This window comes from Protopterus annectens, chromosome 12.part0, assembly GCF_019279795.1.
Source record: "Protopterus annectens isolate FY-2018-M chromosome 12.part0, PAN1.0, whole genome shotgun sequence".
Taxonomy (NCBI): Eukaryota; Metazoa; Chordata; order Ceratodontiformes; family Protopteridae; genus Protopterus; species Protopterus annectens.
The window spans coordinates 927,933,151-927,957,216 of NC_056746.1; positions in this window are offsets into that span (position 1 = coordinate 927,933,151).

The window sequence follows — 24,066 nt, forward strand, 5'->3', positions numbered from 1 at the left end:
TCTGGATCCTCGGAACCATCGCGGAACTGAAAAAGGAGTTGGTCACCAACATTGGAGTCAATACACTTGGTGCCACAGCCTCACTTACTACAGTCTATGGCAGGTAGTCACAAGTTATGTACCCACTCCTCTCGGTCCTCCAAAGGTTTATTGGATGATGATGTGGAGTGGGTGGTGAAGAGGTTACTGTGGACACCAGCCTTGACTAAAATTCTTTCGAGTCCAGCCCATCGGAATGTGGATCTGACCATTGAATCTCAGGTACCATCCATTCCTCCTCCGACTCGGATGAGTTCGGAGCCAGAGTGTCAGGAAGTCATTGTGCTGGAACTGGCGGAGCCAGTAATCACCTCCGATATTTTGGTTCTGACGTCTGCTCTGATCTCATCAATGCTGTCTTCAATCGAGGGATCTGGGAGCCGATACTCCCTGGCCGGCTCCGGGGGAGTCGAGTTGGACCCTTGTCGGAGCTGACTCTCCCACTCAGTGCTTCAGCACAGGTGAGGTTGGCACACACATGAGCCTTGGAGCCATCCTCCTTGGTGCAGGGGAGATCTCCCGGTTCCTCAGGACCAGAGTCTCTCTCAGCCCAGGATCACAGTGCCTTCGAGGTGATGAGGAGTGTGCTCTCCACCGAGTCTGCCTCACCTTCAGCTTCAGCCACTCTTCCCCTAAAGGGCCAGCATCTACTTCTGCACCATCCCTCCATCACCCCCACAGTAGAGAGTCAGTGTCACAGGGACCCCCAATGGGTGGAACCCCCTCTTCCGACACCTCCCTGGAACATCCCCCTGAGGAGATCCCTTGAAAGGGACAGTGTAAGAGGAAACACATAGACTCCACTGAGTCTGTCACTTCTGATACCAATTTAGAGGACTCAGAAGGGTCCCCACATTCACCGTCTGAGGATGTCTCCTTCTCAGACATCCTAGAGATCCTCAAACAGAGGGGCAGCTGGAAAACCCTCTCCCCTTCTGAGGATATATCAGTATACGTGGAGGCATTTGTCTCTCGCCCCTCCACCTCTTGGGTGTCTCCACCGTTCGATCAGCTCCCGGCTGTGGTAAGTCAGAAGGAATGGGGCTATCAGGAGTCAGTGGAGCCTGTTCTGAGGAGGCCAAACTAATTTATTACGGCCCTGGAAGATAGACAATATTTGACAAAGGGAGTTCCAGTAGATGCAATGGTGGTGGCAGCTGCCACCAAGGAGTTAACTGAAACTTATGCATCTGTCTGTCCGCTGAACAAGGAGTCTCGAGCAATGGACAGATACGGGAAGCATATGTTCTTCTCAGAGGCCTTTACCCTATGGTTGCTAAATTACTTATCACATTTTACTCAACTTCAGAGGGATCTACTTAAAGAGCTAGGAGATACCCTGCAAGGTGCTACAGCTCAGGGTATGTCAGATAAGATAAATTCTCAGCTTGCGACCTTAACCTCTGTTATGAACTTTTCCATGCACCTCATTTCCTATGCGTCTGATGGAGCGAGCAGGGCAGCAGGCACAGGAATAGCTCTTAGGAGACATTCCTGGATGCGCCTTTGTGAGTTTGCTGAACTCTTCAAGTCTTCTTTTATTGATGCCCCATTCAATGGCTCGTCCTTGTTCAGGCTGAAAGTAAAGGAGACTCTCACCAGGAGCAAACAAGATGGCAAGACTCTATCTGCCATAGGAGTGCATTTCCCTGCCCCTACTAGACCTTATCCCAAAGGTCAGAAGAGCAGACAAATGCGGCTCCGAAAGTCCAGAGGAGCCTTGTCGGATGCTCGTGGTGATGTTTCCCACAGGGACAGAGGGGTAAATAACAATGGAAGACACCATCCACACAGCAGAGGGGGTCCACAGAACCAGGGTGACAGACACGTTCTCTGGTTGGCCTTCCAGCGCTCCTGAAAGGAGGCCCACCTGTCCACCTCTGGAGGCAGTCAGGGGAAGACTATCACTGTACCCAGAAGCCTGGCTCCAATTGATTCAAATCAAATGGGTACAGTCCATTATATCCAGGGGATACAACATTCCTTTCCACTGTCCACCCTGCCCGTCAAAGTCTATCCCAGACATTCCACCTGGTCAAAGGGATCAAGCAACCATAGAAATTAAAATTTTGCTAGAAAACAGAGTCATCCAAGAAGTCCTCACAGACCAAATCGGATCCGGAATTTACTCAAGGTTATTTTTAGTTCCAAAAAAGACAGGGGACTGGAGATCAATATTGGATCTTAGCAGACTCAACAAGTCAGTAAAGAAAGTGAAGTTCCAGTTGGTAACACTGCAGTCTATACTCCCTTTTCTGGGACAAGACAATTGGATGTACTCCTTAGATTTTCAGGATGCGTACTACCATATAAAGATGTACAGGTGATCCAGACGATATCTACACTTTCGACTGGGAGCCAGTCATTATCAGTTCAGAGCTCTGCCCCTTGGTCTCACTACAGCCACCAGAGTGTTTACCAAATGCATGGCAGTAGTCATGGCTCACCTGAGGTGTCAAGGATTCCAGGTGTTTCCATACTTAGCTGACTGGCTCCTAACAGCCACCACCAAGCATCTAATAATCAGAGTGAGGGATGCCACCATCCATCTCGGCTCAGACCTGGGCATTACTATAAATATAGGAAAATCTGCCTTGTTGCCATCACAGCATATTACCTTTATAGGGGCAGAATTAAACGCAAATGATATGGTAGCAAAATTGCCTCAAGAGAGAATACAAATGCTATGCCGTCAAGTGTCTATCCTACTCAAGAAGAGAAAGGTACAAGCAAAATTTGTCCTCAAGGCCTTAGGTTCAATGGCAGCAGTGATAACACTAGTCCTGCTGGCACATCTAAACATGTGGATATTACAGTGGCTACTCTTAGCCCAATGGTCCATGTAGGAGTTACCCATGTCACACAAGATTTTGATTACGGATGCTTGCAAGAGGGATCTACTATGTTGGCTTCAATCCACTCAAGTAACAATAGGCAAACCATTTGTTCTTCCCCAGCCTGTCACTACAGTGACCACAGATGCGTCCCAGATAGGGTGGGGGAGGCATTATCTGGGACAGACTGTCCAAGGGGTTTGGAAAGATCACGAGTACCACTTGCACATCAATGTCCTAGAGATGAGGGTGGTGCTTCTGGCATTGCAAGCATTCCAGAGCTCTCTTCCCATAGGGACTATTGCGATTCAAACAGACAATATGTCGGTGGTATGGTACATCAACAAACAGGGTGGAACCAGATCCTATCCCCTATATTGAGAGGCCCAGAGAGTTTGGCAATGGACAATTTCTTCTCAACGCTTTCTGACAACAACGCACATCCCGGGGAAATCCATCGTAACAGCAGATAGACTAAGCAGAGCAATTCTCATGCCTCACGAGTGGTCCCTGAATCAGGAAGTTGCAGATCAAATTTTTCGCAAATGGGTCCAACCTTGCTGTGACCTTTTTGCCACACCCTTCAATGCCAAATGCAGAAACTATTTTGCCCTCATTTCCTCTCTGGGAGAGTCACCGAGGGATGCACTGGTTCACAATTGGCCCCCAGGACTTCTTTATGCTTTCCCCCATTTCCATTCATTTCAAAGGTTATTCAGAAAGCCAGGTTTTTGAGTCGCAGGATAATTCTCATTGCTCCTTACTGGCCTCATCAGATATGGTTCCCCTTTCTTTGGCTACACCTTCAAGAGGAGCCATGGATCCTGGAACTAGTGCCGGATCTTCTGACACATCAGTCAGGAATGCTCCACCCTGCTCTTCAGAGCCTCAAGCTGACAGCTGGGTTACTTCACTTCCAGTCTTAGCCAGGTTTCCTGAATTATCCCCCACAGTATGATACATTTTGGTTTCCTTGCACAAGAAGACAACTAGGAAACTGTACACAAGTAAATGGAAGAGGTTCTCTTGTTGGATGGACAAAAGGCACATAGATCCTTTTACAGCCCCAATATCTGCAATTTTGGAATTTCTAATGGAAATCTTTATATCAGGGGCAGCAGCAGCTACAATATGAGTACAATTAGCCACCATATCAAATTATCATGTGGGAGACCAGATCTATTGTAATGTCCCACAGATTATGCAAAGCCTTCCTCAAGGGTACATTTCTATTAAGACCACCCTTAGGAGAACTTCTTCCTGCATGGGACCTAAATTTAGTATTATCATCCTTGATTCATCCACCCTTTGAACCAGCATCCTCTTGTTCACTAAAATTTTTATCTTGGAAAACAATCTTTTTAACAGCTATTATTTCCACTAGGAGGGTCTCAGAATTGCAAGCTCTGTCTATCTGCCCTCCATATTTGATTTTTCACAAAGACTGAGTTTCCCGCAGAACAAACTCTTCCTTTTCACCAAAGGTCTGTTCTGAAGCTAATTTAAACCAATCTATTGAATTGCCTGTATTTTTTCCTAATTATGGTATCAAGGCAGAATACAAGCTCCACCAACTGGATGTGCATAGACAGTTCGCTTTTATTTGCATAGGACCAAATAATTCAGAAAATCAGACCACTTGTTTGTTTCGTACTCAGAGAATAAAAAAGGCATGGCAGTTTCAAAAGTTACTTTGTCTAAATGGCTTACTGAGACCGTCACCTATGTCTATAACTCTCACAGTAAGGAACCGCCAGGAAAAATGAAAGGACATTCAACTAGAGCGATGTCAACTTCCATTGCTATTCAATCTAGACTTCTGTTGGATTCAATTTGTGCTGCTGCTACATGGATCAGTCCTCACACCTTTATCACTCATTACAAACTAGATGTGGCCTCCCAGAACAGAGCATCCTTTGGTTTCTCTATTCTGGAGAGCTTATTCCATTGAGTCACCCAAAAAAAAAGTTGCTGGGGATGCTGTCCCAACCAGCAAGAATGAAGGCGAGATAGGACAACATAAGTTCATAGGTTCATAGGTTCATACTAGGCTATCTGCCCTAAGGCATTTATAAGCCTAGCCAGAGTGTGTTTGGCTTTCACCACCCATTTTAAATTAATTTTGCTATGCCCTTTTTCGAGGTTAGTATACTGTGCCTCTGTCTAACAGTGACACAGAAGTGATACCCGGGGTAAACCTACTATCTCCCATCCACTCATCAAGATTCCTCTTGAAGACAGTCAGTGAGGGACTCTGCCTAACCTGGACTGGGATTTTATTCCAGAGTGAAGGGAGCCTCTGGGTTATGAATCTGTCCCTCCAGCATGTCCTATTTATTTCAGTGCTGAGGTTCAAGTCTCTCGAGCACGTAGCTCGATGGGATTTGGATTTTCTGAGGTGCAGCATGTCCATTAATTCCGGGTTGGACATGGCTTTATACGTCAGGCACAGATCGCCTCTGAGCAGGTGGTATGCCACTGAGTAGAGCTGGAGTTTCTTTAACCGGGCAGCATATGGCATCTGTTTGAGCCCTTTGATCCTCTTGGTGAGGTACATTTGGGGTCCTTCCAGTTGCTGCAGGTGTCTGGTAAGGTACATCCCAAAAGGGACATTGTACTCAATTATGGGCCTGATGAGGGATGAGTAAAGAGGCACGATGACCGCCCCTGATCTAGATGTGAATCCCTTCATGATTAGGTGGGCTATATAAAATGTTTTTCTAACCACTTTGGTCACGTGGTTGTCAAATGAGAGATTGCTATCAACTTGGGTCCCCAGGTCCCTAATTACTTCTTCTGTACTTAATGGATTACCACCTATGTGGTAATTTGTGGGCACTTTGTTTTTGCCAAAGGGGATGACTATACACTTTTTGGCATTTAGCTTGAGGCCATGGCTCTGGCACCAGTTGTCTGTCAGCTGGAGAGTCGATTATGGCGCCCAGTTTGCAGTCATCTGTGAACTTGGTCAGCCACAGTCCTTCCGTGTTAGCCTGTACCTCCGAGAAATATATACCAAACAAGAGAGGTCCCAGGAGTGAGCCTTGTGTAACTGGTTTGGAGTCTGACATGGCTCCAGCAATTGTAACTGGTTTGGGTTCTGTCCTTGAGCCAGTTTGCAATCCATCTAGTGACATAGGGGTTTATATTTAAGCTGGTGAGCTTATATATAATGCCCGTGTGGGGTATTGTATCGAAGGCTTTTGCAAGGTCCAGGTAGGCTGTGTGGACCACCTTCCCCTCGTCAATGGCCTTGGTGACTGTTTCAAAGAAATCAATCAGGTTTAAGAGGCAGGATCTGCTCTTAACAAAGCCGAACTGGGTAGGATCCAGTGTCTGTAGGTCCCCGTATCTTTATTTATGAGGTCCATGATGATCCTTTCCATAGCTTTGCAGACCAAGCTAGTCAGGCTTATGGGGCGATAGTTTCCAGGATCCGTTGAGGCACCACCTTTGTGGAGAGGGACCACTGTTGCTGTACACCACTCTTTGGGTACATATCCTGTAGTAAGGCTGAGATTGAACAGTAGTTTTATGTTTGGGTTTAGTTCTTCTTGGAGTTCATGTAGGATGCAGCCCGGGACACTGTATGGTCCCATTGATGCTGTGTTTTTTGCTTTGGAGAGGGCGGCTCTTACCTGAGCATCTGAGATGTCAGGGGGGCAGCACTCTGCTGGGATAGATATTTGCCCTTTTGGTGGGGAAGGGGGGAAAAATTTGCGCTGAACCTGTCAGCTAGGATGTTGGCAATGTCTGTGGGTTCGATGTATTTTTTGTCATTTTGGACTAATTCTGAGCATATCTGGGAATTCCCACCCAGGTTCCTAACATAACTAAAGAAAGCCTTGTGATTATCCTTAGTGTCCTGTGCAATTTTTCTCTCGAAGCTGGCCTTAGACGATTTTATGAGTGCCCGTAGCTTTTTGCTAATACTGATCAGAGATGCCTTCACTTTTTGGGATTTTACTCTATCATGTAGTAGCTTCCTCCTTCTATTGTATAGTTTGTTTATGGCTGGGGTCCACCAGACAGGTCGCCTAACTTTGGAGGATTGGGTCTTGGTTTTATTTGGGATTGCATGATCCATGCATTCCTGAAGGTGTTCATAGAATGCATTTATAAAGGATTCTGTGGTCTGGGCCATATTTTCCACAGGCCTGGGGGCTTTGAAGGATTCCACCTCGGTTTTGAGGAGTGTGAAATTTGCTTTAGAGAAGTTTTTCACTGTGGTTTTCTGGGCAGGGGCTGGGGTCGGGATGTGAATATCTAGTGAGATTAGTTTATGGTCTGATCTTACCAGTGAGGGATACACTTCTGGTCTGGAGCATAGAGTCCCCATGTTGGTGATGATCAGGTCCAGTATGTTTTCCCCTCTTGTGGGAGTGGCAACAAGTTGTTCCATAGCATTTGAGTTTATAAATTTTAGGAACCTTCGGGCTAGGGTGTTGGAGCTAGAGTAATGCTCCCAGTCTATGTTAGGGTAGTTGAAGTCACCCAATATAATGGTGTTTGGAGAGACCTTCATATTTTCCAATGTTCTCAGGAAGGCCAAGTGGGGTTCCTGGGTTTGGGAGGGTGGTCTGTAGCAGGCTATAAACTGGAAGGCAGTTTTACCCACTGTTAGTTGCACATGGATAGTCTCTGATGTTTCACATAAAGAAGTTATGTACTCACCATAACGTTCCATGTTTGTTGTCCAGAATCTCGCCTTCATTCTTGCATCCCACCCACCCACCCACCCTTCCTCCTTCCTGGAAGACCTAGAGAAGGTTATAGATTGGCAACATATGGTCTGATTCCCTTCTTGGCTATTAGCATACATTAGTGATTAGTTTCTCAAACGAGATCTGGGGTACAGCTGCTGGGCATCTTGAGATAGGATTTAGCCTCGAGCCAGAGGAAGTTCTCAAGCTTTAGTATGCGGCCGAGTTGGAGCTGAGGATTGGTTCCGAACCCAAAAAGCAAGAATGAAGGTGAGATTCTGGACAACAAACATGGAACGCTATGGTGAGTACATAACTTCTTTTTTCTGTTCCTTTTTGATATATACAGCTTATTGCCTCACTGCTTTATTTTTTTCTTCTTTATAAATTATTTCACCCAGGCAGTTCCTACAAATAGTCAGTTGTGATCAGTGTACTACCCCAGGAAACAAATGTAAAATAAAATAAAGCTAGTATCCTTTGGCCTTTCTTACTCATCCATCAAGATTCATCATTTTAGCTATATTTACCATGTCTCCATTGATCCCAAATTTCTACTTTAACACAAGTCAGTTTGTGAAAGGGGTACTACACATCTGGCCACCCAGGAAACAAGTGGATCCTTTATGGGTTCTTACTTTTCTTTTTGAGAAGGGTCTACTTTTTCCTTTTGAACCAGTTCACAAAGCTGATTTAAAGTTTTTATCTTGGAAAGCACTCTTTGCTCTGATGTCTGTTAGAAGAGTATCTGAATTACAAACTCTTATGGTGATTTAGCCTCATTTCAATTTTCATAAAAACAGTGACCTTAAGAACCAGTTTTATGCTCAAAGGTGGCTACAGAGTTTACACTGAGTCAGGCCATTTGTCACTGTTTTCTTTCCAGAAACAAAAGATAAGGGAGAAAGAATTCTACATACTCTGAATGACCAAAGGCAACTTGAGCACTATACTGAGAGCACAGAGACCTTGAAGAATTCTAATCTTTTTTTTTATTTCTTATGGAGGTAAGAAAATGGACAACCAGTGTCAAGCCATTCCATTTCTAAATAGCTGCCTCATGCAGCATAACAACTCAATTTCTGGCAAAGTTAGAACCCATTCTGCTTGGGCTATGGTTGCTTATGTTGCTTTCAGGAACGAGGTGTAATCATGACATTTTCTAAAGCCAGCAACTTGGCCTTCTCACACTTTTACCAAGCATTACATTACAAGACTGATTGCTGTTCTAGTGCCAGAGCAGGTTTTGCTAGGACTATTTTCCAAGTAATGCTAGACTCTGACCCTTGTACCGCCTCCCCTTCTTTATAAGCTTTGGTGTTTGGCCCATATAGCTTAGGCTACTAAGTGATCTAATGATGAACTTAGCATAGCATTACAGGTTTGAATAGATCACTGTTGCAGTATGGACACCCTCCCTCCTTCCCCTTTATAATTTTTTTTGTTCTGTCTTCGGGGAGGGGGGGGGGTCTCTCCTAGCCTGGCTTGTCCTTGAGCTCTAATAGTCATATGGGCACATGGAAGGTGAGTTAAAACTTTGGAACCTGGCTGGACATCTGATCCTTGGTAGGATACATCCCATATAACTTAGGCTACTGTAGCAGTGATCTATTTGAACATCTACTGTAATAGTAAGCTTAATTATGCAACTAAATTTTCTCTATAATTACTCAATTATATTTTCTCTTGAGTACCACTATGATTATTACATTAACAAGCATGGGGGAGCTCATTGTTACAGAGTATACCTATCAACAATAACAGTTTGAGAGCAAGTATTTCTAGGACTCTGTCTGTATAGGGAATATACATTTGTCCTCACCAGAACACTTTGGTTGAAACTCCTGGGTAGGACATGCTATTTCTCTCATAATTGGGTAGTTGCTTAGCCAGACTTTTCATACAAATATTGGTATGTGGGTTTTTCCAAAGTTGGTCTATACATTCATATGAATCCTCAATCACCACTGTTCTTTTCCAGACTACTCACAAAAAAAAATGGGTAATGAATGTTCTATGTAATTTGCTCCTTCCCTTTTCTAATGATTCTTCTTCCAGTTTCTTTATCTCTTACTAATATTCAGTATATCAAATACAGTTGGTGTAGACTTTGATTTCTACTTTCTAGTAATTGCTTTTTTGGGACCCAAAAGAATTAAACTTAATAAGACCTTACTATGTCTAGACAATTCAGATCCTGTATCAAAGCTCAAAAGAATCATTGGCTTACTTACTGCTAGGAGGACATGTGAGTCTGTAGGGAATTTTTAAAATATGCCAGCTCGTTACACTCCTAAAACATATTTTCCTGTTACCTCTTTCTTCTGTATCACACCTCCAACATTTGCTGCCTACCTGAGGAAAATGTATTTGCTTAGGGTATAAAACTAACAAGTCAAACACTTCCAAGCAAATATCCTAATCATTCTGGACTTGGTTGTGTATTTGGGAGCCATACATATGTCTTCCCATTGTTTTCTTGTAAAATGCTTTTCCAGTCTCTCTTCCTAATCTTTTCTTCTCTCTTTTGATCGATTATTGTAGTTATTATGCAATATTTTATATGCCCTAATGGTTACCCCCTTTTTTAACAGCTGCTTCTGTTCTAGATTCTGCTAAAAATTCTACCAGAGCAGGTCTTTCACTTAAAATCCCCCTATTCCTTTCTCTTTGCCTGTACTCTGACATCAAGCCCTGGTAGGGAAGGCAGTTTCTAGCCTACAATCCAAATGTCTTCTTGGCCTCATCCCACTCTATTACCTTTCATGCTTGAGTTATTTGCTCCCATTCTAATGTCATTGTGCCTATTTTCTGTACCCCTACTTGCAGTCATCCATACTGGTAAAATCTCATTTTTCCATTCTTGTGATGGCTTAGTTCTTAAAATTCTTTCTGCAGCTTTATGAATATAATATTCTGTACAGTTGTTATTATTATTCTCCTTAAGTATCTGCATCCAAAATCCAATTCTCTCTATTTTTTGAACTTCCCCTTTGTTTCATCATCTCTTTCCACTTTGAATTATAACCTTCTGCTTGTGTTATGCATATGAGCTTTAACCGTGTTGCTTTAAAATATCCCTTCAAATCAGGTAAACCCAAACCATCTTGCTCTGTTGGTAGGATCAGTTTATCCCACTTAACTCTTGCCCTCTTTCCCCACCAGATAAATTCTTTCAATTCTTTATTAATTATTGTCCAAAACTTCTCCTCAGGTTGATAAAATTATGCCTGACCCATATACATTTTCACTATCAACCTAACACATTGATGTTAAAACCAATAAAGGTAAGTCTAACAATTAGAGATTCATAATTGCTAGTGTCTTAAGCATAAGAAAGGTCAAGCAAAATGGCTGGCATCGTGTCTCTATTTAATAATAAAAATACCCTGAAGAGCAATGCCCTGCAGGATAAAAAAAATCTTTCATCTCTCATTAATCTAAACAAGAAACTCAGAGGACAAATCAAGTGTATTAAAATTTGAACTGAAAATAGTTTCCCAGGCCAAGGACAACCAAATCTACTTTTGGCAAAGAGGTTAAGGTTGCAAACTGTAGTTTCTCTGGTACAGGTTTTTTTCACCTCACTTCTTATTTGTCTACTGTGTGACCTTAAGCAGGCTACTTAACTAGATATTGCTTCCAGGTTGCCCATGAAAAAGGACTGTGTGCCCAATGGGCCTACCTGTTAAACAAATGTGCATGCGCACAAAGTCAAAATATATAGCAAATCCAATGGCTGACAAACTCAACTCCACTTTCACCCCCTCCCCCCAAGCCACCCCTCAGGAAATACCATGTAATTAGAGACCTGCAACAGTTATTCCTCTGCACAAGGGTGGGCCATCTATGGACCCATACCTCTCAATGTCTTAGTTTAAGAAATCTGGACAAAGCCTGACAAAACAGGAGGGATGAATGCCCAAAAATAGGGACATATTTTAAATATTGCTCTTATAAACTTACAAAGTTGGTAGAGTAACAGGGTTTGTTTTAACATACATTTTCTGAAGGATGTGAAGTCTGAAACTCAAATATATGTCATTATTTAGTGACTTCACTCCTCAGATCATCCCTGTGATTTGCCAGAAAAGCACATATTTTATGAGGGACAGACCAAAAATATGAGCCAAAAATCTGGACATTCTGCGAAAATCTGGACAGTTGAGAGGTATGTCCCAGAAACTACAGACCCATAAGCCTGACTTTTTTCATATGCAAAACCATGGAAAGAATTATCATGGAAATGATTAACAATGGCATAGAAAATCTACAAACACATTAGTTTTGTCAAAGATAGATCATACCTGTTCAACCCGTGGAAAATTTTCGAGAAAATCACTAAGGAACTGGATGAGGGCAGAACAGTGCATACTACCTACCTTGACCTGGCCAAGGCATTTAATATAATACCTCACTTGGGCAATGTAGAAACTCATGGAATTATGTATAAACTCCTGTATCACCCACTGGATGGCCACGTGGCTCTCAGACCCAAGAACTTAGGATAGAGAGTCCACCTTCATGAAGAGGTCAGTCATTAATGGAGTGGAGTCCCTCAGGGCTAAGTGCTGGGTCTTCTCCTTTTTGGTATTTACTTCTCTGAAGTTAAGTCAACATGAATGGCTTCTGGCTGACCAAATCTGCATACAGTTGCAAATTAGGTGCAGTCATAGAATCCCATCCAGGACACTAATATCTTCGAAAAAGTATTGACTCAGACAAACAACTGGTGTTAGAGCCACAGTTTAAAACTCATCTCCAGGAAATGCATAAAAGTCTCCTATTCATCTAAACTACCTCATTGATAACACACCCCTTAGAGTAGATCCAGTAGTCAGAGATTTGCATGTAGAAAGAACTTGGCCTTCGACCATCATGCATCCTTAGCACTAAGGAAATTATTATATATTGTACAACTTCTAAGAAAGGATATGGCACCCAAGTCCCAGGAAGTCATCATTTCATGGTATTCAGCCCTCATCTCATTGATCATTGAGTACAACACTCCCTTTGGTATGTACCAGACTAGGCATCAACTGGAACATTCACAGAGATTCCTCACAACAAGGATACAGGATGTAAAAAAAGCATGTACTAGGGAGATTGCCTTAAAGCCCTAATTCCTGTACTTAGTCACCTATATATTGTTGAGAGGAAATCTATGCCTGGCATAGAAGGCATCCTTGGAGCCTGCTCTGATGGACCTTCTGCATATCCCAAAAAATTATCATCAGAATTACCTGATCATGGGACTTCAACTTTGCTTTTGACATAAATAGATTATGTTAGATGGACAGGTATGTGTCTCAGAGAATACTACTTTCTTGGAACAAGCTTCCCATACATGTGAAGTAGAGTTCTTCTCTAACTCTGTTTAAGCATAATTTGGACCAGTGGATGGGGAGTCAGAAATTCACCCCTGGTCTGCCAACTATGTCCATAATGGGCAGGGGCAGCATGTCAATGCTTGACCACTAAGCCCCAACCAACATTTACTCCTTAGAATAAGCATAGGGTTACTAAACTTGTCAGAGACATTTGTGATGCATGGCTAGGTAAAAAAAGGCCTCTGCAGTTGTTAGCTTAGTATATACCTATGAACTTGTAACAGAGAGAGGGGGAGGGGAGAGATGCCACACAGCTGCAGATGACCTAGATATCAAATGAATGGTGTAACAACTTACTTTTTAATCACTTTTGTCACAGTGTAATAGCTAGATATTCAGGATGGCAGAAATGAAAAGATAGCAGCAAGCTGCTTGCAACCACATTCATCGGCATGTATTTCAGACTATGCAATAATATAGAATGCCAGGCCACATGATATGCGTTTTGAAGTCTGATACAAGCTTCAAGTTCCACCTTATTAAAAGCTGTGTGTACGTTAGAGGGAAAATGGCACAATGACAGTAGAAGGATTGCTAAATGGAGTATATGCAGTATGTAAGAGTTTCAATCAGATCTTTTTTCAATCAGATTTTGGGGGTAAGTATACTCTGGACAGCTCAGCAAAGGTCAATGGAGAGCTGCTCAGAATTTCTTTTCTAGTTCAGGCCCAGGATTAAGTTGATTTTGAGAAATTTAGTGCAGCAGGTGAAGCGACAAAGACGATGTTTAGGAGGAAATCCTAAAATAATAGTAAAGTTAGCTGTTTTGGCTTTGAGGGCAAAAGAATTGACTATGGCCCGGCTGACCTGAGTTCAATTAATAGCTTGGGCACGTACCAGAACTTGCAGGGAAGGATGGGCAAGATTGAGTGGAGCCACACTGCCACAATTCCTTGGAGAAGGAGCAGTAAGACAGATGTATGACCTGGAGGAGTCTGGCTCACTAAGCCAGCACCTTTTTGCAGCCTTAAGTGCAGATATGTGGAAGCTATGCACTTTGATAGGGCATACGCCATTGTGATCCTTTACAGTGACATGGATTGTACCCCACTACTACCACTAAAGGGTGGGGTTAGGCCATTGCAAAAAAATCTCTCATTGCTGGGATGCCAGTAATGGCATAAAGCTGCCTGAAAGATGCCCCCCCAGATAACTCTCTCCCTGATCCCAAGTGAAATTCCCAGGGGAAGTGAAGAAATAAGTCATGCTACATTGGAGAAGACTTGATGGGTAGCAGGCATTGGGACAAAAACACATAGAGAAAATAAAAATAACATTTGAGATGAGACAGTGTTTAAGAGTAGGCCGTGATAATGAAGAAGAGTCTCAAGGCATTTTTCTGTTGCGCATGTGTACTCTAAAGGTTTTTTCCATGGTTGAATGATATGTTAATATGTCATATAAAGTTTGTTGATAAATACTCGAGTATCTTTTTGAGCATAATATTATGTACTAAATATGTTCTTTGGTATATAAGTATATGCAACATGTGAATGCAAAATATGATACAATGGGTAAGGTTTGTAGATTGATTTTTCAAGCTTATGAGAAGCTCGATTGCTCTTTTCCCATATGTTAATTTCTTAATGCCATATATGTCAGGTTTGTTGCTGCAATTAGTGAACTGGTTTCTTTAATTATAGAAGGACGTTTGTTTGAAAGTCTGGGGTGTAATGTTAATCTCAATATTTAGAAATAAATGATCAGTCTTAGTGTGCACTTCACTGCATATTCCACAGAATTTCAAACAGGCATTCTGTAAAAGATTTGTTTTCTGATCCATGGATTCTCATCATTAGGAATCTTTGGAACTTTTCAAATCAAGTTATGTGTTTAATTTTCAAGCTGCAGAAGATGGCATTGTATTGTATTCAGTAATTGGAATGTTAATGATATGTGTAAGGAGACTATAACATTGCTTTGTCTAGACTTGGCTTTGAGTCACATATAGTCAACTCTATAAACCTTTTGAGTTATTGAGAACACTTTTTGATTAAAGTCAAGTTTATTTATTGGTTAACCAGGTAAGTGGTGCCTAGTGGTAATCTGTGAACCTTGAAAGAGTGATCTCTGAGTCAATAATTTATATAAATAACAAGAGTATGGGGAGCACAGCCTTCATGTTGTGGGCTTGGGGTGGATGAAGCAAATGTTAAGAAAATAATTTATATAGGCATGCTGAGGGACACAGAGAGAACAAATTTGTATTTATAAATACTGATGGGTACAGAATGAGATTTGGTTGCTCCTTAGATTATTTGAAAAAACGATGGATAATTGATTTGGGGCATTCTTCACACATGAGTTAGATTGATTGCTACAGGTTCTAGGTGGCTTACAGCATTTGAGCTTCAGATTTCACCCAGTTTTATTGGCCCTTTTGTTTTCTTCTGTTGTATTTACTGTGTGGGGTCCAACTCAGCCTTTGTCTTCCAAAATAGACTTCAGAGAGCTCACCTATGTGACCTCATTTTTTTAAAATAGCTGCTGCATCTGACAAGAAATAAAAAAATAGGAAAGATGTTCATTATATTGATCACTCCTGCAGTAGCCTAAGATATATGGCTTATATTCTTGGCATGATATAACAGCCAGAGAGGTTCCAAAGCTACAGGGCACCTTCCACATGCCCAAACCAATTAGGCAGCTCAAGCTGAGCTGATAAAAAGATAGCTTTGGGTACCAAGCCCTTTAGAGCTTTCTTGATGCAGAAGAGAGTGCTCCTCTACAGGCTTTTGAGGACTGATGGCCAGCTTGTGCTGTCCCATTGCTGAGTAGATAGGTTCCCTTTGGAGAAAAGCCTTCCACATTTAAGATGTATTGTCTAAAATTACTTTCCTGGTTTGGAAAGTAATTTAACTAGGAATGTTTTATGTTTCTTGTACTTTTTGAGCTGACAAAGTGTATTAAAATGTTTTTATTGTGTTTTTTACTGGGAAAAGGTGACATTTTGGGACTTTGAAATTGTTTTGGCCTGTGCTGCTCAGTTTCCCTGGCTAAGAGGCACCATATTCAGCTTGACCTTGGAACAATCTACTGGTATCATTGCTGGTCCTTCTTCTAGGCACAAAAAGAAAAAAGTTTGGCAAAAAGCCTTTGCCACCACAGCAGGATATAATTTTGCCTCAAGCTGCAGGTGGGTGGCTCTGCTGAGAACAAATTTGATTCCTCAGACCACTATTCTTTTTTCCCTTTATCCCTGTGGTGTAGCACCCACATCCATTATGGACCATCATCTGTGGCTCACTGTCCACCTAGAGCCACATCCTCTGTAGCTGTTGGGGTCTCCTCAGTGGGCAAGGGAGAGACAATCTTGTCTGTCTTGGGAGAAGGCAGAGATGATTTCCCTGTTTTGTGCCCATCCAAAGGGAAGCTACTGCTACCATTAATGAACCTGTCTGCCATAGTTTTGTTATCAAAAAGAAACAGCAAACTAAACATGTCTACTCCTGCACAAATCCCTCTGGACAGGAGTAGTTTATTGGTTCTGGCTCAGGGTCTTTTTCAGGCTATTGATCCTTATTATAAAGTGGTTTCTGGTAAAAGAAAAAAATATTCATCTTTTCCTGAAGTGATTCATGATTCTGAATCTGGAGAGGAAGATGCAGTGACAGATATAGGGTTTTCTCCTTTAATTTCTGATTCTGATTCATCTCAGATTCAGAGGAGAGTATGGTATCTGATTCACTCTCTATGAGAGATTCTGTTTCTCTGAGACTATTCCCAGAATGTGACATTGTTTTCAGTGGGAGTACATTGAGATTTTTCAGTCCCTCAGAAAATGCTATGAGCTGTTACAAATGGAAATTCTAGAACATTTACACATCCTCCCAGTGCTGTCATCATTGGAAGATATGTTTGTCATAGCCTGCAGCTTTCCTAATAGCCATCCTGCTGCTCCCAAGAAAGCAGATAGATTCTATAAGGTTCCACAGTCTTACAAGTTTTTTCTATACTCATCGCAGACATGACCCTGTATCTGTATTTTTAGTTAATCTAAGTGATGCAGAACATTTGGTTAACTCCAATAATTTCCTTTCAGACAAGGATGGTAAAATAATTGATATGTATGGGGAAAAAAGTGAATGCTTCTGCAACTTTGATTTTCTGAATTGTCAGGCTCTAACTAACTGTGAAAGTATGAGGAATGTTTTATCTGCAGTTCCTTCTTGTGAGTTAAAAATCTGCTTTGAGTGGTTTTATTTCTTCCAGTTCATTGGTCACTACTCATTGTTTAAAGTGTGTTTATGACATCCAGTTCACTTTTCCTACACTCATCTGTATGTTCAAATTACAAAAGCTTTTTGTTTTTTGTAATTGATAGGTCCTACTGAGAAGATAGAGGGGGTGACCCCAAATTAGACATAGAAATCAAGGAGACTAAATGGCAACTTAGACTGAATGCCAATGTGGAACCTGGAATTAATGAATATATTTCTACAGCCAGTGTGTTAAAACAAAAGAGGAAACTGTGTTAGATTATGGACATGCATGTAAGCATTATGGAATTGTTGTTTTTAGAAATATTGTTTATTGTGATTTTGCTAGTCCTGTCAGACTGAGCCACAGCAGTACATATATTTGATGTTTAAGTTTGTTACTATTACAGTTTTGTGAAGTTTTATTCTTCATTTTTCGTTATTTTTATTTCATGCATTTTTTATGTCTGTATTCCTTGACCTAAGTGAAATTATCAACAGAATTGAAAATGTTTAGGTATGGCAAGGGTTAAATTTCTAAAGGTACTGGAAAAGAGGAAGTGATGTATAGTATTTAAGGTGTGTTTGAATGAAAGGACATGACTCTGATGATGTCTGTTGAGGTGAAAGCACTTAGTCATAGTGCTGTGCCTTGTGTATTAACATTTAATAAACCAACGTTTTTGGCATGAAGCTCGTGTATGCTGGTCGAATTCTTTTTCGTTTTGTTTTGTTTATTCAAGTTTTTAGTTTTTAAAGTATTTTGTTAAGTTATCTAGTAATACTAAATTCAAAAGAAACGTATCACACATTATCAATTTTCTGCTTTATCCTTTTGACTACCCATTTCACCAAGTGTTTACATAGTTTGTCGCTCCAGTTAGAGCTTATTGCAGGCTACAGGGTATCCATAATGTTTCATAGTTAGATGACTTGCTTATATTTGCAGAGCCTTTTTCAAAGTGTCAGGAATCTCTCTGTTGGATGAGAGATCTCCTACACAAGCTGGGATTCCAAGAAAACATTCAAAAGTCTTTTCTGACTTCATCACACAAGATTGTGTTTCCTGGGAGTATCTGCTAGACACCTCAGTTCAAAGTGCTTTTCTTCCACAGAAATAATAGATCTACATTAGATCTATTTTCAGGGTTTTCCACTCAGACTTCTGTCTCTGCAAGTGAATACCTCAGGATTCTATGGTTCATGATATCTATGATTCTTGTGATGCCCCTGGCAAGACTCTACATGTGGAAGATACAATGGTGTCTAAAGTTTCTTTGATCCCAGCACCAACACCGATTAACTTTCAAATTCACGTTCTGGGGTTTGTCAGAAAAGAAATCACTTGGTGGAGACTGAGTTAGACCTAAATCTAGGTCTCTCCCCAGCTCCAAAGCCGTCAATTACCAGAAACACTTCAGACTTTCCTTGAAGAGCAGTGCCAAGAGTGACAAACACATAAACATAAACGAAAAGCTTGCTGTTATCAATGCACTCGACTCTCTGAATCACCTCTGGTCCCCAGGACCTTTTCAAATTGATACAGACAGTACCACAAAAAAAGACCCTCATAAATGGAAGATAGTTTGAGGGTATTCCAAGATTTGATCTATCTGTGAGGAGTTCCTCAAGTAGACCTGTTTGCCTCCTCTCTGAACAATCAGCCGTCAAAATTCTACTCCAGTGCTCCATGTTAGAAGGCATAGAAGACAGATACCCTTTCCTTTCCTGGATAAGAATGTTTCTGTATGCCTTTCCACACTTTCAACTGATATCCAGGGTACATTTAAGATTCAGAAGGAATCCCCCAAGATCATTGTGGTGACTCCCTTCTGGCCCAGGCAACAGTAGTTCTTATTTCATTTGGAATTGGCCAAGGGCAAATAAAATAAGCTCCATCACAGAATGGATCTACTCACACAAGCAGACGTGTAGCTGGCTAATCCAGTGGCTGTACCTCTACCAGCACCCTACCTTCTCAGCTGATCAAGTGAATAGAAAAAAAAAGAATCAGGTGGCCAGATGCACAACACACACACACACACACACACACACACACACACACACACACACACACACACACCTTCCTCCTACCTAGCCATTCTGGTCCCATTTGTTTGCCCTACCCTTGCCTCTCCTCCATTTTATTAAAAAAAAATCTTCTTTTAAACTGTAGCAAACAGTTGCTATAGTTTACAACCTGCCTGCATGGAGCACTACAGTGCTCATGGTTTAGTTAAAACAAATTAAAAAAAATCTTTTTATAAAATGTAGCAAACTGCTTGCTTCAAATGTAGCAAACATTTACTACAGTTTATTCCCTGTCTGCATAGAGTACTACAGTGCTCAGGTTTTAGTTAAAAAAAGAGAGTTTTTTAACAGCTTAGACCACACACAGCGCTCTAGACCACTCAGGTTTGGCTGCAAATACCATACTGGCTTTTAAAAGCCAGTATTGCATTAGAGATCAGAATTGGCTGATTGCTTCCCTCAACACTTTGCACCTGGGCAGTTGCCCCTCTTGCCCTGACTAGCTACACTACTGCACACAAGAACAGGGATATTTAATGCATCCCTATCTCAAACAACGTCAACTGACTGCCTGGAGGGTAGGGTCTTAATACCTCTTATGCACATACTTTCTGAGTATGTGGAGTAGGTACTAATGGAGGCAATAAAGCCTGCTACTAGAAAATCATATATTAGCAAATGGAAAAGGTTTTCTAGTTGGTGCCAGCAATACAACCAGCACACAATAAAGGCTAGTGTTTCTCTGGTTTTACAATATTTGTGTGTTACTATCCTATGGACTATTTTACTCCTCTGTCAAGGTTCTTTTATTAGACTTTTCAACATTTTTGTCATTGGATCCCCCTCTTTCAATGCATTCTCATTTTTGAAAGAGGTTTTGCATAAGGGACCTCCAAGAAAATTGTAACTCCTCCTTGGAACTTTAATTTTATGTTAGAGAAGCTAAATCTCTATTTAAACCAGCTAACTTGGCTGACTTGAGAGTTTTAACAAGGAAAACTGTTTTACTGATTACTCTGCAAGAGGAGCATCTGAGTTGAAAGTTCTTATTATGAGTTAACCCTATCTCATTTTCATAGAGACAGAGTTTCCTTTTGAAGTAATCCTTCTTTTATGCCTAAAGTTGTATCCAAGTTTTCTTTAAGCCAGAGTATCAAGACTCACTAACAACAGTGGCATTTTCTTACATTCTGCTTCTCTCTGGATCATCAGTGTTCTGTTAATGTTGCAAAATGTTTGCCTCCCCTCCACTAAACCACATTGATCCATATATATGAATTTTGGTATTACATTTGACATTTGTTTAGCCATTATAGACATAAACACTTTATAATCATGGTTTAGTATTGAAACAAGTCTGTATGAAACTGATGTGATGGATCTTTACCCTGTTTAGGTGTTACAGCTACAACCGCTTTCTCCCAGGATATTGGTACTTCTCCTCTTAAAATACTGTTAAACAAAACCTTCCAGATCTTTATCATTTTTTTCCCTCCTAACTTCCAAATTTCCACTGAAATACCATCTATTCTTGGGGACTTTCCTGTAGATGGTTATTCATCACCATTTTTATCTCATCTCCTCCTATCCTAACTGTTAGTAATTGAGCCTCCTCTACCTCTAACCTTGGCATATTTAATTTTTCCATAAACATTTCCATTTGTACCTTTTCTTGATTTCCATATTTCTCAGCTTTATACAGAATTTCATAGAATTTCTGAAATATTTCTAATACTTCTTCAAGACCCCTTGATATCTTCCCTTTTATAGGCTCCCTATGATCAGTGATAGTCCTTTCTACTTTCTGTTGCCTGAGTTGTGCTAAAAGTTTTTGTGCTCTTGAGTATTATCAAAAACAGTTGCTTAACAGCAATCTTTCTAAACTCATACATATTATTGAGGTAATTTCTTATTTCCTGTTTAGCATTCTCCAGTTGCTCCTGTTCTTGTTCTGTGAGATTTCCCTTATTTTGCAATACTTTAACATTTGTCAGTTCCTTTAAATAATTCTTATTACTTATTCACCATATCTCCCTTTCTTTTATTTCCACCCTATGTTTAGACTACATTTTAATTTTATGCCACTCCCTAGCTACATTTTCAGAAGAAATTTTTATCTTCTCTATTAGCTCCTGAATAATTTCCACTACCCATTCCTTAAATTCCTTTCTTTTCAACAGATAAGGGGGAAAACACCAGTGACTCATTTTTATTTCATTATCCTGTATTTTTATTTTAGTTGTTACTGGTGCATGATCTGAAGTAGTTATTGGGTGCATATCAAGACCTTGAATTAAATGCAATGTTCCTGTGAAATGTAAATTCTGTCTAGCCTAGCCCAGTTTTTGTATCCTGGGGAACAATATGTAAATTCACTCCAAGCTCCTAATACTGAATTCACATCTTCCTTGTCAAATATTTTAATACATTTCTTTAAAAATCTACTCTCCTTTGTTATATTTTCCATTCTGCCCCCCCACCCAAGACACATCTTCACTGTTGCAAATCAAAATCCAGTCCTCATCTATATATAATATTCTTTGCTGAACGCTGATTATTTCTCCCAGAATTTTTTAAGCTCCATTATAGCAGTTTTTGATGGAATATAAATATATGGCAGTGTAATTCTCCTCCCTTGCCAGTAGGCCCTTAGCACTACAAATCTACCATTATTGTCTTTTTTATCCTCTTCTATTACTATTGGAGATCCTCTTGCAATTAATATAAGTACTCCTCTTTTCCTTTGCCCCAGGTATTCCGCTAAATATTTTATTTTATTTAACATTTCTTTACCGGAAAAGTCCGACTTGGAACAAAGCCAATTTTCAGTGGAGGACTGGGGAGAAACATTCCAGATGCATGTCTTTGAAATGTAAGAGGAAATTGAAGAACCCAGAGGAAACCCACATTTATTTATTTATTTTACATTTATTTTACATTTGTTAACCGGGCTAGTCCAACTGGATACATGTCCATCCATTTTCAGTGAGGGGTGGAGAAAAAAAAACTACAGCTACAACACATTTAATATTTACAAAAAAATAGAAACAACAGTACAAAAAATAAAAAAAAAAAAAAAAAAACAAAAAAAAATTAGTTAGTATAATAAAAAAAACTCTTCTATCTTCCAAAAAAATAAGTAAGTAAATAGATAAGATATAGATATAAAGGATACTTAGGACATCTACAGGGACAGACAGCAAGGATGAAAATAGGTAGATGGGTAGATGGGTTAGGCTTAGGAGTAGAAAGAGTAGTTATTAAATAACACATGAACATAGGGAGGACATGCAGACTCCGCACAGAAGGCACCCCAGCTGAGAATCGAACCGGAGAACCTCTTGCTGTGAGACAACAATGCTACCGCTGCACCACTACTTGTCTTTATCAAATTCACATGTTCAGTTCTTTCCAAGTGTGTCTCCTGTAGCATAACTATTTGCAGTCTACACTGTTTAATATAGTCCACTAATCTTTCTTTTTTGTATTTATCTGTGAGACCATTCATGTTTAAAGACATCACATTTGTGAAAAATTATTATTCCCACTTTTTATGTATAACAGCTTTTTTGTTAAATGTCTAGTTCCAGCTTTTATGTTGCATGCACGTACTCATTGGCAGGTTAATATTTTATACCAGCTTTTGTGTTATATGCATGTACTGTTTGGCAGGTTAATCTTTTATACAGTTGTTTCTTGTCATCTCCATTTAAGCCTATGTCACATTTTACAGAACTTTTTGTTTTATTGAAAACCTTCAGACGAAAATACATACCACTCAATACTCCCAAAAAAACTATTAACTTAATAATAATACACAAAACTATGTACATCTTCAAATATTGAAGTCTTACCATCCTAGCAGGAACAGATGTTCCAAACTGACAGTCATACACACAGGCTTGAGCTAATCTAAAAGAAAGGTTATCCATGGTAAGATGCATGGTGCAGCCTGTGGTTCTGTTAAGTGCTGTCTGGTTGTGTCTTATCTTTATAGCTCTCTCAGCTAGGAAACAAATCATTTCAGAAAACATTTTCTCCAAGCCATTTCTCTTGATCAGATTGTCTGCTAGACACATGTGAACCAGGCACACAACTGTTTACCAGGAAAAAAAGCCTTATAATATTCAATATTCTTTTTCATTTACTTGCTTTCTCTTAAAACTTGTTACTAGATGAAGCTAATGGCTGTAACCCAATCATTCCCTATGCAAGAATGAGAAAAAGTGCAATCATTTTCTTTTGTCATGCTCTTTTAACCAGATATTTTTTTTACATTGCAGTGCCTACATTTCTTAAAACTGAACAAAGAGAAAGAGAGAAGGGAGAAAGAAAAAAAAAAGAAAAAATCAGGAGCACCTATTTACATTAGTATCCCCATTACACTTACAAATAACTGAAAAAATTATTTTATAGCATGCAAAGAAAATTATGCATTATTAAAATGTATGTTAAGAAAAAAAAATGTTTTGCTTACAGTTAACTTTCTCCCTCATCTTCCCCTCTCCTGAGTATTTTTCCGAACATTAATGACATGAACTAGGGCATATGCTTTAGAGTCCCCTACAAGTTTAATAAAGTCCAAAACAGTCCAGTATTTTAGATTTTGTTGTTCTGTCATGTTTCACAAATATATTTATTTGTAATCCCACATTTGTCAGTTTCCAAGTTACTGATTTTATTCTCCAAATGTTAATGACATGAAGTAAGGCATATTCTTTAGAGCCCCTTACAAGTTTAACAACGTCCAAGAAAGTCCAATATTTCCAGAGTTTTTTCTTCTAGTCCTGTTCATCTTCATCTCCCAAAGTCTGACTCTACTTCATTTCCAATGTCCTCTTGATTCTTCTAGTCAGCTCTTGTGCCTTTT